The sequence below is a fragment of the Hyaena hyaena genome, unplaced genomic scaffold, assembly GCF_003009895.1.
Source record: "Hyaena hyaena isolate Hyena2069 unplaced genomic scaffold, ASM300989v1 scaffold_52, whole genome shotgun sequence".
Classification (NCBI taxonomy): domain Eukaryota; kingdom Metazoa; phylum Chordata; class Mammalia; order Carnivora; family Hyaenidae; genus Hyaena; species Hyaena hyaena.
Genome location: NW_024080684.1, coordinates 3,062,611 through 3,078,025, shown reverse-complemented (window position 1 = coordinate 3,078,025; position 15,415 = coordinate 3,062,611). Strand labels below are relative to the sequence as shown.

General features: G+C 39.6%; 1 protein-coding gene across 4 annotated transcripts in view; it reads left to right on the top strand.

Annotated features, from left to right (window-relative positions):
* The window catches only part of UTRN (utrophin), a 576,845-nt gene that overhangs the window by 140,056 nt on the left and 421,374 nt on the right, over positions 1-15,415 (top strand). The window lies entirely within an intron of this gene.

The window sequence follows — 15,415 nt, the reverse complement described above, 5'->3', positions numbered from 1 at the left end:
TATGAAAAACCACTGATTTACAGCATGTGAATTACATCTCAGTTGACAAAACACAAGACCATGTGTAGGAAATGGTGCTATGTGTTCATGGTAGGAACGCTGCATGCTTAGCTGCTTCTGCTAGCTATCATTATCATCATCATTATTGTAAAAAGGTAATTGCTTGTAATGTGGTTAAGTTATTTCTAGTTCTTTTCTTCAAATTACACAAATACTAGCAGTTTAGTGCTTGTAAAATGTTTGTAAAGATCCGCAGTTGTGAACAGGTTTCGTGATGGGAAGACTTTGAATTACTGTGGGTATATGTGGTTTTCCCGTTTGTTTGCACTGCATCTTCTTAGTGTAAAACATGGCACCTCTTGACAGGTCATATGGCATTTGTAGACTTTTTGGGGTTTTTTTTTTGCCTTTTACTCTCTTTCCTTTGATTTATCTGACTGGATGCACGTAGCTTCTGTGATGGAGAGAAGCAAAGAAAGCGGGAGTAGGACAATCTAGAGGAATCCCTGAGTATTGGTGAAATTTCCCTTTCAGTGAGTGTTTTCTCCTGCAGTTCATGAGACAAGTGGCTTTTCTTCTTCTGGCAAGAGCTACATAGCTCAAGCCTCACAGTAGTGCAGTTTGCTGCCATAATCACACTTGGCTGACTTTTCAAAATATTTTGTATAAAAGACATTTAAAAATGGACTCTTCAGTCAGTTACCTGAAATAACATTTGGACCATGTTTGCTAAATATGTCAACCATATCCTAAACACTGTGAACCCCTTTAAGAACTATTAATAGAAGAGATTTGGGAACATTTCATGGTTTTAAGGATTATGCAAATGTATACACTTTAATAAATTATACTTTGTAACATGTTGGGATATTTGATTATGGCTATGGAAATGCACAGTATCTGCCTATTATGGGATTTAAGATTGATCTGAACTTTAACTTTCATTTCTGGATTTACTCCTTCAAGTTTAAAGGGTATTCTAATTTCATTATTATCAACACCAGGAGAAGAAGATCATTTCAGTTTCTTTGTGGCTGAGTATCATGGGGATGCCCCCCAGCCCCACTCTTGTATGGGTGTTAGACTCATCTTTAGTTATATCTCTATGCCCTGTCTGCCTCTGCCTGGCCACCAGTTAGCTTTGACCTTGAATAAAGCACTTACACTGACTCTTTATTTCCTAACAGGGATCCACTGGGTTGTCCTGCCAGTTGGATGCTGTGGTCTTGCTTGCTGGTTCGAGCATGTCCCTTGATGGCCTTCACGTTTTTCGTAGCTCTTCTCTTCTGGTGCACAGGCTGCTTTCTGCATGGCCGTTTTTTTGTTTTGTTGTTGTTATTTTTTTTAAAGTTTATTTATGTATTTGAGAGAGTGTGGGGAGGAGGACGGGGTGGGGGAGAGAGGGAGGGAGAGAGAGAGTCCCAAGCAGACCTCTGCACAGAGTACGAGGCAGGGCTTTATCTCACGAACTTGAGATCATGACTTGAGCCGGAATCAAGAGTCTGATGCTTAACTGGCTGAGCCACGCAGGTGCCCCTGCATGGCTGTTTTAAGGGATGCTCCCCTTGCCCCAAAGAGTAGCAATGTTTTAATCAATTGTATGCCTAACATGAGTATTAATACTAAAATCTTATTTATATGTGAATATATTATATATAGTTGTTGTTTTGATACCCAGTGTCATTCTGATTAGAATTTTTCTAGAATAATTATTATATCCTAAGCATTTATTTCATTTATTTTCTTTACTTCTCATTTTTTAAGATGCTTTTTTATTTATGAGACAGAGAGAGGGAGAGAGAGCGCGTGAGCGGGGGGGCAAAGGGAGGAGGCCGAGAGACAGAGACTGAGGAGTCCAAGCAGGCTCTGCTGAGAGCGAGGGCTCTGTGTGGGGCTCGAACTTAACAAACCGTGAGATCATGACCTGAGGCGAAGTCGGACACTTAACCGACTGAGCCACCCAGGCCCCCCTACTTCTTATTATTGAGAAGAAAATAGTTTAATCAGTCCTGTAATTTATACATTCAAGTATTATGTATACAACTGACATAGGTGTCTGTGGTTAAATTCTTTTATTAAAATTTCAGTTTTAGGAAATGAAAAACTTACCACAGTAAAAATGATCTAGTTTCATTGCTTGATTTACAAAATGAATCAGCACAATTGAAATTAATGATACTGTACTCTGAGCTACAGAAAGAAGATGTGCCTCGTATATTTTCACAATGAGTGGAATGACCAAAGCGATAGTTTTTCACATTCATCAACTATTATGTCTTTTACTCCACCATATAACATTTCTTTCTTTCTGTGCAAATATACCTATGCTTACATGCATAATTGAGTTTGTCATAATCTATCACTGTGCATTCACATGAATCTGTCAAGTTAAACTATGTGCCATTTATCAAAGTTTGGTGCAATTATGTGTTTATACATAAGCCTGTATGATGTTGGAATTTAGTCTCGGTGTGGGTGGGAAGACTGATACATGTATTTCTTTCCTCAGTCAGTGCCAAGCACAGTTTCTTTTTTGATTAGTTGCTGCCAGCACCACAGTGGGGCTGCTCCCGGTGTGTGGCTTTGCCTCCTAACCACACTGTCCGCTCCCAGACCTGCTCTGTTTCTGGTTGCTAGTCGGCGTGGTGTCTCCTAGAATTGTGTCTGGGTGTGGCTGCCTGATTCTGTGCTTCGGCTCACCCTTTTTAGTGTTTCTTGAATCTCCCATCGGTGGGTCTCTGATTTCTTCATCCACAAATAATCTTGTGCAGAGTCATGATCCTCCTGCCTTAACAAATCAGCTAAGCTCTGGAGAGGGAAATGATGATTCATCAAAACTCTAAACACCAGGATAAAATGTTCCTATTTAGATGAATCAGGGGTCAATTTAGTTTTCTAATGAGCTTTAGAATTGCTCTGCCTTGAGGGACTATTTTTATACCAGCTTTTCTTTTTAATGTTCCTAGAAGTCAAATTTTCATTCTTTGTCAATAATTAAAGGATCTTCAAACACATGAAAAAGAGGAAATGAGAAACAAAATCTGTGAGTCATCTTGATCACGGTTTTAAAATTTTGCAGAAGGATGAAAAAGCCATAGATATAACAGTTTTTTTTAATTGAAATTGGTTAGCGGTCTAGAATGAATTATCGTCAATGCATAGTTTGTGAAGGCCTAATGGACACGTTAGGTAAACTCATTGAAAGATTTTTTTTTTAAATTGACTTCCTGTTTTGGGAGCTGCATGTAGTATAGCAAGCAAAGGAGACCTTTCTGTCCTCATGGACTTATACAGATCAATATGTAATCAAATTGAGGTGAGTACTGGGGAGCAAAAGAAAGCAGGATGCTTTGAGAGACTCTGAAAGCCTGGAAGTCTGTTCTGAAGAAAAGATGTTTAAATGAGACCTGAGAGATAGCTATAGGAGTTAAGCAGGTTGAGAATGGGGTGAAGAGTACTGTAGACAGGCATAGCAGCATGATCAAATATCCTGGGGCAGGAAGGGCTGGGTATTTCAGATAACACAAAGGCCAGTGTAGGTGGAGCTATTAAGAGGAAGGGAGAGTGTTGCAAGATAGGACTTGGCTAAGGTAAGGAAGGGTCAGATGATTCCGAGCTTTGTAAACCATGTTTATTTAATTGTTCCAAAGTTCATTGTCAAGCTGGCTACCAATAAGGAAGTGGATTAGAAAGGAACAAACAGGAGCAGAAGTGCTAGGTTTTTGGCTCATCATTAGTGGATTCCAAGAGATGATAGTAGCCCAGATGGGGGAATGGCTGGGAGATGAAGAGTTGTGGCTGGAGTCAAGGTATATTTTGGAATTGGAACCAACAGGAGTTGGTGATAGATTATGGTATCAGGTAGATCATGGAATGCCAAGGATTGGCTTTAGAGTCCTGACATGACCAAGTGAGTAGATGAAAGTGTTGGGTACTGAATTAAGAAAGATTGGAGACAGAATTGATTTGAGAGAACACCAGCAGTTCAGTTTCAGATGTGTTAAGATGTGTTAGGTTTGAAATGAGTCTGTGAGGTATCTCAGTGGAGATGTCAGGTCGGTGGTTGGATACATGCTGTGTTTTTCTGCTTGTTTGTTTGTTTTTAATCTCTTGCTGTAGAGCATATAAATCTGAAATTTAGCAGCAAATCTACATTGGTAATCTATTGCTGTATAACAAATTACCCCAACCTTTAGCAGCTTAAAAAAGTGTATATTTATTATCTCATGTAATTTCCTGGGTCAGGAATTTGGGAGTGGCTTTACCAGGTGATTCTGGTCCCGGGTCTCTCATAAGGTTGAAATCAAGGTGTTGGCCAAGGCTATAATCATTGGAAGGCTTGACGGAGGCTAGAAGATCTGATTCCAAGATGGTTTATGCACATGGCTTCTGGCAGAAGGCCTCAGGTCCTTGCTGGTTGTTGGTGGGAGGCCATAGTGCCTCACCATTGGACCTTTCCATAGGGATGCTTGAGCATCTTTATAACATGACAGCTGGCTTCTTCTAGAGCAAGCGCTAAGAAGAGTGCAAGAAGGAAACTGCAATGCCTTTTGTATAGTCTCAGAGATCCTACATTGTGACCCCTGTCATATGCTATTTGTGAGAAGTGAGGTACCAAATCTAGCTCACATTAAAGGGGAGGGGAATTAAGCTCTACCTCTTGAATGGAGGACTGACAAGTAATTTGTGAACATATTCTGAAACCAGCACACATAATTTTGTCATTTAGTAGAGAGCTTTGGGTTAGAGATACAACACTGGGGCTTTTGCACATAGATGACATTTGAAACTGTGAGAGTGGATTAGAAACTACTTTCTATGAGTGAATAAATTGAGATGCAGCCCAGGACTGATCTCTTAGGAAATCTGGCGTTTAGAGGACCTGGTGTGGAAGGGTATAGGAGAAGAAGGAAATTAAATCTGCAAACACAAGGGAAGAGATTTTTGAGAACAGGGAGTGGTCTACTGGGTGGAAGGCTACTGAGATGTCTATTTGACTTCACTTTTTTTAAAGTTTATTTTTTTGTTAATTTTTTTAAAATAAATTATTGAATGTCCAGTCAACAAAATATCTGTGGAGCTTTAAAAGTGACATTATAAAGGAGTATGTACTATAATGGAAACATGCTCATAATGTCTTTTAAGTAAAGGCGATAAAATACTCTGGGTATTTTTTTCATCCATTTTTGTAAAAAAATAAAATAGACACAAATGTGCATGAGGGTGGACGTAAACACGTTAATAGTGGTTGCCTCTGAGTCGAGGGAAATGGGTGATTTACATTTTCTTCCTTTTGCTTATCTAAATCTTCCTTAATAAACGTGGATTGCTTTTGTAATAAAATGTTTTCAAATATCCTCCCCAGGCAAAGCAAAATAACTAAACTAGTCCTTATACTAATGATACCTAAAACTTGACTGAGGAAAATCGTGGCACCAAGCTCTGCTCAGAACTTCCTGGCAGCCAAGGCAAGGTCATAAAATGAGTGGATGAAATAACTTCATTGTCTAGAACAAAAAGGACTCTGATTGTTCAGGACAGCCCGTGTCATTCCTGGCCTCTGGAGCGAGAGGATGCGATATATACATCATCCTCAAAAGCAATTTCGCATAAACTACAGACATGTTCTTAAATTTTAGTGAAAGCAGAGAATATACTCTTACATGTGCATTCTGTGAAGGCGCTGTGCAGGCAGAGTGTGGATTTCTATATGTGGCTTAGGTATACAGGCTTTCTAATGATTTGGTATGACAAAGGGGTGAAATTTATAGTCTCTTGAGAATACAGTAGTTAACATTCCCTGTTAGCTGCAAAGACCAGATCCCCCCCAACCCCCCATCTCTGCGTGACTGAGCACCTCCTGGCCCAGTAAGCCTGGTTGGGGTCAAGGCATCTGTGTTCTGACGAAATTCTCTAGGGGAGTCTGATGTTTAGCTATGTCTGGGAATGTTTGCAGTTCATTCTTTTTTTTTTTTTTTTTTTTGGATGAGGATGACAATCACTTTTTTTGAGCATTGCTCTGAGCCTCTTGCTACATACTTTGATCATATTATCATTTATTCTTACTGCAGTCCTTTGTTGCATTTTTCTCCCCCTTTTACATAGGACGAAAATCAGAGAGATTGAACAAGTTGTTTAAGGGATAAAGCTACCAAAAAGCAGTTCAGTCGAGTGGTTGGGTGTGCAAGCTCTACCTTGTAAGGTTGTTGGGATTTTGTGTTGCACACAGAATGTCTGGCCTGTGTCTGGCATACAGCAAGCATTTAATAAATGTTTTATAATGAAAAGATTTGTGGGGTGAGGCTCTGGCAGCATGTTCAGTATACTGTCTTCTTAGTCTAATCATCTGGACTTTAGTTACCTTGTACGTGAGGAATGAACATGGGGCTGTTACATTTCAGTCTTGCCAATGTGCCTCTTACAGAGGTAGAATATATAACTCCCGTCTTCCACACCAGAAATATTCTGGAATTTCTTCCCTCAGACTTACCTCAGTGGTGCCAGATTGAGTTAGGATTGAGCAAAACTGCAAGGAAGAGAAAACCTACTACTTTGTGTTATAAGAAATAATTCCTTTTTCTTTCGGAACGTTCAGTGTGTAGACGGGCAGTCCAGGGCTGGTTACCTGCTCAGGGAAATTGGTTGCTCCAGCCATCTTAGAGGAAGGTGGAAGGCCAAGGGTAAAATGTTTATGCCAGCTGAATGTGTTAAGTTTTGTCAGGGGGTTCATAGCTCACCTAGAAGTTCTACCTAATACTCTTTTGCTCACCGTTGACCCAAACTGGGCCATATGGTTATCGTTAGTTGCAAGGGGAAGTGATTATTATAACTGACCATGTTGTTTCAAGGGGAAAAAAATGAGATTAGATTTGTAAGCAAGGAGAGGAGAGGGGTGATTGAGTAGATACCCAGCAGTATCTACCACAAGGAATTTAAACAAGCGTTTCCCTCTTGAGTAAGAGGTCTAGTGGCATGGTCATTGTGAAAGCAGTTTTGATTCTAGAATTCAGAATATCTGCATTTATATCTTAAAAGAAAGATATGTTGAAAGTGTAAGTTTTGAAAGATGAAATTGGAACCAAGTGAAGTTCTTCTATTGTCTTTTCTTTTTTAATTAAAAAAATTGTTTTTAGTGTTTATTTATTTTTGAGACAGAGAGAGACAGAGCATCAGAAGGCGAAGAGCAGAGAGAGAGGGAGACACAGAATCTGACACAGGCTCCGGGCTCTGAGCTGTCGGCACAGAGCCCGACGCGGGGCTCAAACTCACGAACTGCGAGATCATGACCTGAGCAAAGTCAGTTGCTTAACTGACTAAGCCACCCAGCGGCCCCCATCCTGGGGGGAGAATATATGAGTTGAGGCCTACTCAGTATCTCTCCTTTTGAAAATCAAGTTGAAATGGGAATGAAAAATGTTTATTGCACATGCTTTTATTATCCCTCAGGTTTTTTTTTTTTTGTTCTGAAATCTGCATAACATAAAATGTACCTCGTAATAACCATTTTTAAGTGAATAGTTCAGTGATACTAAATTATGTACCACCATCCATCTCCATAACTCTTTTCATCGTGGAGAATGGAAACTCTGTACCGATTAAACAAACTCCCAATTCCCCTCTCTTGTCAGCCTGCGGTAACCACCCTTTTACTTTCTGTCTCTACAGATTTGGCTACTGTAGGTAAATGGAATTATAACAGTATTTCACTTTTTGTGAGTGTCTTATTTGACTTAGCAAAATGTTCTTAAGTTGCATCTATGTTTTTTTTCCTTTTCAAGCTGAATAATATTTCCGTGTGTGTGTGCACATGTGTGCGCACACACACACACGTGGGTGTATGCCACATTTTGTTTATCCATTCATCCATCAGTGGACACTTGGATTGCTTCCACTTTTTAGCTATTGTGAATCATGCTTCTGTGAGTATGGGTGTGCAGATGTTTCTTCAAGATCCTGCTTTCAATTCCTTTGAATATATTATTGTGTGTGCTTTTAGTTATACTCATTCAGGTTTGCTAGCTTGCGCTTATCCTGAGGGATGTGCTAAAGCTTTGAAGAAAGATTATCCAAATCTTTTTGTTTGATTCATTCTTTTGCTAACTTCAAGAAAAATTTGTCACCATGAATTAGCTTTTCTATAGTCTAGGATCATGGAAAGGAGGGAGTCATTGTAGTGCTCTCAGAAGACACCGGCCATTGGATTATTGTACTGGTTTTAGAATGTCATTCATTAGGAAGGAAATAAGAGAAGAAAATGGAGAACATTATCCTTCCTTCGTAAAGCTGTGTTGACCAAGCACATACATTACTCTCTGAGATTCTGGTCTCCTCATTAAGAAATGATTTAACAGTGAGAGGAGGCCAGTGAAGGAAACTTAGAGTGAATGCATTTGGTGTTTTCATAAAACTGACTGAAATGATTAGGGCTTTTGAGTCTAAAATGATGAAAATGGACAGGAGATGTAATTACTCGTTATAAAGCCATTTATTTCAGAGCAAACATGAACTTGTTCTTCCCATCTTTAGCTGAATTAATTATATTCATCTCCAACTAAGTTAAATTAATCTAGACTCTTTGATGCTTAAGAGAGACACATTGTAGACAAAGAAAAGGAGGAGCTGTTTTACACAGAAGGTGATCCCAACTTTGCTATACGCAGAGATGGTATGGTCTGAAATTACAAATTTCTGGAAAAGACAAATAAACATTAGACCCACAGCAGAGTATTAAATAAAGATAGTGCTAATTTGAGGCAGGATCTTAATTTTCAACAGCAACTGAGAGGATAAGTGATCATAAAACATAACATTAGCATATTGGGGAGGTGGCTTGCATATCAGGTTTCTTGCATTTTTTTTGTTCATATTGTGGATTTTATCTCTCTTGTCCAACTCTACCTGAATAAGCTTTTCAATAAAAAAGTATTAATGGTTAATGTGAATTTTTTACATTGTTATTTGTTATGTAAATTGATATGAAGGAGTTTGTATTTTCCAAGATGAGACTAAGTATTTAAATTTTTTAACTTCAGTTTATACACTTTTAAGCAAAGGGTGCCATGCTTCGTGGGTTGATTCCTTAACTGTGAGGTCCATGGGAAGAAATGGTTTTGCCCCTGAGTTTTTAAGGGGAAACATAGTGTTCCTTTCTGGCATGTTCTTCCTGCTTATTATAAATATTTTTCTTGGATAAAGGATTGCATTTTAATGCACTCACACTTTTGAAAATGTAACTACTAAAAAGACTTTTCCTCTTCTTTTGAATTATGTTGTGTTTGGTTTTATCTTGTCATGGCTCAATATTAAAGACTCTAAAATAGAGAAAAAGGATCAAAAAACTACATCTGAAGTACCCTATTTTCTATTTTAAAAATTATATTCATAGTGGATTGTATTTCATTAAAGTCTGTGAACAAAGGCCAGTTACTCTTCATTTTTTCTCCAGGCATATATATATATAGGCCCTTGAGAAAGTCTAGGTGGCTTGGTGTGATCTGTCAGTGACATTTGGGTTTACCTTAATCTTCTATTTTTGTCTTCCCATCTTAATAACTGATCGGCACCCTGGTAATTTTACCTTGAAATACTTGGATTTATTGCATAAGGTGTATTTTAAATGATGCATCTCTCTTTTCAACAGTGTTTCCAGGGTGCATAGACTAGAAGATGGGAAGAGATGTTCTATAAGCACAGCTATTTTACATCTACCTAATTATCTTTTCAGACTGCTGTGGAAAACTCACTGGAGAGGCAGACAGAAGGAAAAGCAAATTGACCTGGAGAGTTTCATTTTTAGAAATGTGTGACCTTAACTGCATCTAGTTTAGGAGATTGGGATTTGGTCTCTAAGGGAGCTCTTGTGTGTTAAGTGTTGGCATCTAAAATCCCTTCCTCCCTCCCTCCCTACCAGATCCTTCCTGTCTGCATGTAATTACAGATGGGTCATGTCTCCTTATTCTCCCCATCTCCCCAACCCAGGCACACAGACAGACAGACAGACAGACCTTCTCTCAGCCCAGTTTATTTTTATAGTTGCCACGTTCTGTTCCCTTCCTACTTATTTACATTAAAGTGGAGAACAGCACTTTAAAACACTCTCTGCAGAATGGGTGTTTTAAAGAAAAAAATGGCACGAAAGTATTATTCATTATAGAAATGTGAAAATATAGCTCATAAAAATAGGTAGAAGTATCTCTTAGTATCTTAGAAATAAACTGTGCTAATATTTTTTCCTCTTGTGTTTCTAGTCATGTATGCATACAATGTATAAACGAAACACTGTATACTCTTTAATGATCTGCTTTTTTATTCCTTAATATATTGTGAAAACCCTTCCATATCTTTACATATTCTTTCTTGGTATCATTTTTTTAAGATTTTATTTTTAATCTCTACACCCAACATGGGGCTCAAATTCATAACCCCAAGATCAAGACTCATATACTCCACCAGCTGAAGCCAGCCTGGTGCCCCATTAATATCATTTTTACGGGCACCTGGGTGGCTTAGTTGGTTAAGCATTTGACTTCGGCTCAGGTCATGATCTCACAGTCCATGGGTTCGAGCCCCGTGTCGGGCTCTGTGCTGACAGCTCAGAGCCTGGAGCCTGGTTCAGATTCTGTGTCTCCCTCTCTCTCTGACCCTCCCCCACTCACTCTCTGTCTCTGTCTCTCAAAATAAAATAAAGACAAAAAAATTAAAAAAAATTTCATTTTTAATGGTTGTATTTATACATGAAAATACACTTTTAAATAATCCCTATGTGTGGATATTTAGATTGTTTACAGGGTTTTTTTTTTTTAATGTTTTATTTATTTCTAGGAGAGAGAGAGAGAGACAGCGTGAGCAGGGGAGGGTCAGAGAGAGAGGGAGTCACAGACTGAAACAGGCTCCAGGCTCTGAGCTGGCAGTCAGCACAGAGCCCGACGCGGGGCTCGAACCCACGAACCGCAAGATCATGACCCGAGCGAAAGTCGGACGCTTAACCAACTAAGCCACCTGGGCGCCCCTACAGGGTTTTTTTTCCATTATAAAGAGTACTTTGAACAACATCCTTTTATTTTAAAAAATTTAAGTAATCTCTACACCCTACGTGGACTTGAACTCACAACCCCAAGATCAAGAAGTTGCATGCTTCTCTGACTGAGCCAGCCAGGACCCCCTAAAAAACATCGTTTTAAATATGTCTAAATGTGTGTGAGTCTAGTTATTTCCTTAAGATAAATTTCCAGAGTTTGTGGATCAATGGTCACATAATTTTAAAATATGTCGGTACAGATGCTGTTGTATTACTTCAGGAAACTTGTAGTAAGATCCACATCTGGCAAACCAAAGCTGGCTTCCCAGCTTCGTCACACCATTGGATGGCAGCTGGTTGCCGCTGGTGGTCACATTCAATATCTCTCTTCAGACATCCTTTCCCCAGCTCCTCTGGTGTTTTAACACTGTTAAGTGTGCCTTTCTTCTAAAAACTTGAGCTCCCTAGAGAGTCCCCTATAGGTGAAGACATTCTCCTCACTGGTCTGGTCTTGCACTGTCACAGCCTTGCTTAACATCTTCACCGGAATATACTGCTAACCCCTGATTCATTAGGTGCAGAGAACGTCCTTTCTTTCCTAAGCAATTTCTCTACCTATGCTTCTATTTTTCTTCTTCGTCTTCGTCATCGTCGTCTTCTTCTCCTCCTTCTCCTTCTCCCTTCTTCTTTCAAATGGAGAGGCACTTCCATCCTTCATGTTACCTGAAATCCAGGGACTTTTTTTGGCTTCTCTTCTCCTTCATTGCCCTTCTACTAATTCAGTAGTCAAGTCATGGTAAACTTACCTGGTCGATTCAATACCTCCTGCATCCATCCCTTCCTTTCAAATTTCATTGCTGCTTCACTACTTCTGGCTTTCAGATGTCCAAGTTGGGCGATTGTAATAAGCCTCACTTTGGCTTCCTTTCTTCTAGCCTCTCTCACTGTGAATCCATTTTTCTTATTAAACTCACTATACTGCACTTCTGATCACGTTAGTCTTTTGTTCAGAAAAAGTCAGTGGCCCACATTGTTTAAATTCTTAGCTTAATATTAAAAATCCTCCACAATCTAGCTGTGGAAATTCAGTGGCATTGCAGCTCTGAACAAACATTGGCCAGCCAGAGAAACTACTCAGAGGTTTGTGTGCAAGTCCTGTTCTTTATGTCTTAAGGACTTTGTGTGTTCTCTTTTCCACAAATGTCCTTTCTAACAGTGTTTACATGCCTCAAATATATCCATTCAAATGCAACTTGTTCCTTGCACACTCACCCCCATCAAAAAGAAATATTTTTTCCTCTGCATTTATGAATGTATCTATTCCTAACATATTAGTTATAACTGTTTACCTGCTACTTAGGTACCTGTCTTATCCCCTCCCCACCTCCACCCTTACCTCCACCATAGCTTCGTGAAAGGATCCCCTGAATCTCTTTGGGGACCAGCATAGTAGATGCTCCATAATATAACTATCTGGTGGTCAGTAAAGGTTACTTTTTGTTTCTTTGTTTTCTGCAAAAGAGATTAACAGCTAATTTTCATTAAAAGAGTAGGAAATGTAAAATTTTAAGTGATGGCTATAACAAGGAGCAGAAAATTTTCCAATTGCTAGTGATATCTATTTATTGGGCAAGAAGTCTTATAAAGCAACTTAAGCTAATTTGTTGGTGCACAATTGTTTATCTTTGTTTTACTTTTGCTCAGTAGCATTAGCTCCCAGTGCTTAAAAGTAGGTTATGAGTGATATCGATTGTCTTGCTGTGAGGATTGTAGCGAAGGCAAGCTTCTCAGACCTGCCATGCACATTGGCGTTCATTAAACAATCATTATTAACCAGCAGGCTCAAAAACAGTTCCTACAGCCACTTCTGTAGGCTTGGTAAACTACAGGTCTGTCCTTCGGAAGGACAGGGAGGTTTTAGTTGAAGTAAACACAGCAGTATTCCAGGGCTGTGCCGTGCAGCGTGGTGGCTACTGTGCACGTGAACTGTGACCAGTCTGAGGGGAGATGGGCCATAAATGGAAAACACACACCAGATGTTACAAATTATCGTAAGAAAAAGAGAGTGTAAAATATCAATAGTTTAAAAAATATTGAGTATATGTCAAAATGATAGCATTTTGCTTGTACAGGGGGTAAATTTTCCCTCTTTTTTTAAACATGACTACCAGAAAATTAAAAACTAAAAATTTTTATATTTTTATATAGCTTGCGTTCTTTTTAAAAAATTTTTAAATCATTATTTAATTTTGAGAGAGAGGGAGAGAGAGAGAGCAAGAGCCAGAGAGAGCGAGAGAGAGCTCAAGCCGGGGAGCAACAGAGAGAGAAGGAGACACAGGATCCAAAGTAGGCTCCAGGCTCAGAGCTGTCAGCACAGAGTCTGACATGTGGCTTGAACTCAACAATCTGCAAGTTCATGACTTAAGCCAAAGTCGGATGCTCAACCCACTGAGCCACCCAGGTGCCCCTATAGCTTGCATTGTTCTATAGAACAGTGCTGATTTAGAGATTTAGTTAGACTTATAGTCAGCATCAGATGAGGAGGATCATCACAGCCAATGGCTAAACACAGGGCCCTGAGGGATTGAACTTCCTAGATGTGCTAGATTTTTATTTTTTATTTTTTCTTAAAATTTTTTTTAACGTTTATTTATTTTTGAGAGAGTGACAGAGGATGAGCAGGGGAGGGGCAGAGAGAGAGAGGAAGACACAGAATCCGAAGCAGGTTCCAGGCTCTGAGCTGTTAGTGCAGAGCCCGACATGGGGCTTGAACCCACAAACCGTGAGATCATGACCTGAGCCAAAGTGAGATGCTCAATCAACTGAGCCACCCAGGTGCCCCATATTTTTTTATTTTTTAAAAGCTTTTATTTATTTACTTTGAGAGAGGGAGGGAGAGAGAGAGAGCATGCATGCACGAGTGGGGGAGGGGCAGAGAAAGACAGAGAGAGAAAGAATCCCAAGCAGGCTCTGCACTGCCAGTGTGGATCTGATGCGGTGCTCGAACCCATGAACTAGGAGATCATGACTTGAGCTGAAATCAAGAGTTAGACACTTAACCAACTGAGCCACCCAGGTGACCCCTAGATTTTAATTTAAAAAATTTTTTTAAATATTTATTTATTTTTGAGAGAGAGAGAGAGAGAGAGAGAGAGAGGGGGAGGGGTGGAGAGAGAGGGAGACACAGAATCTGAAGCAAGCTCCAGGCTCCGAGCCGTCAGCACAGAGCCCGATGTGGGGCTTGAACCCACGAACTGTGAGATCATGACCTGAGCTGAAGTCGGTTGCCTAACCGACTGAGCTACCCAGGCGCCCCTAGATTTTGATTTTTAATCAGTAGTGGGACAGGTCTATAAAATATTTTGGCCAATCCACATTTATTGAATAACACAAAACTCACCAGTGGGAGAGTGTTTCTAACCTATTAATTATGCTAATTATCAAGCACAGTAAAAGCACATTTCTCACGTTCCTTAAATTAATTAGCAAAGTCTCTGCTGTTAATGGTGGTGAAGATAACATAGCTTTGTAGTGGACACCTTTAGGGTTTAGCCTTTCTAATTAAGTTACAGCTTACCTTGTCTGGAGTTGTTATCCTAGGCTGGGACCGCACGGAGCCCCAGAGGCTGGCATGCTGGAATCCGTGTGCTCCCCGGTGGCCAGCTTTTCCAGGGGTTAAGCCTCTCTTCTCCTGTCTTTCCTTTGAGGACTCCCCTCCTCAACTTTACGGAAGAAACACACACCACTCATCCTCTCCAAATCTTACTGGGCTTCATTACTGCGTTATTGTGCCAGACAAGGGTACAATATTAGAATGCAAAGTAAAGAATGCTCCTTAAAGAATCATTAAAATATTGTGCCTTATTGCTTCCAGAAGCAAGGCTTTGTGCTTGCCTGCCATCTATCCAATCCATCCGTCCATCCCAGAATGAGAATTTTGATGTGAGCTCTTGCCTGGTTGCCCTGGAGACACGTATGAACATAGTGTTTAAATAGAAAACTAAAGCCAGACTTCCTTTGCCGGAAAGTAAGCCTGATTAGTTTGAGAATGAGGACTAGTTTTGCCAGTTAGGTAGTAGAGACATTTTCTAATAATTGAATGAGGTCAATTTGTGGCTCCTTAACAATGTGCTGGATATTACTTCTTTTTAACTATTTAAAATAGATTTACCATAAATATTAATTGTCAACCTAAAAAAATGTACATGGAAATTGTCTTAGGGGTTCATGAATAAAAGTGTTTGAAGCCCCTAACTTTAACACAGACACGGCATCATATTTGCTGTGTTGAAATCTTTTAAAGTAATTGTAGACATCATAGAGGAAATTTTAAGTAGTGACAGAAAAAGTGCAGAAAGGCATGCCAGAAGAGAAATGGTAAAAAGAGAGACCCAGTTG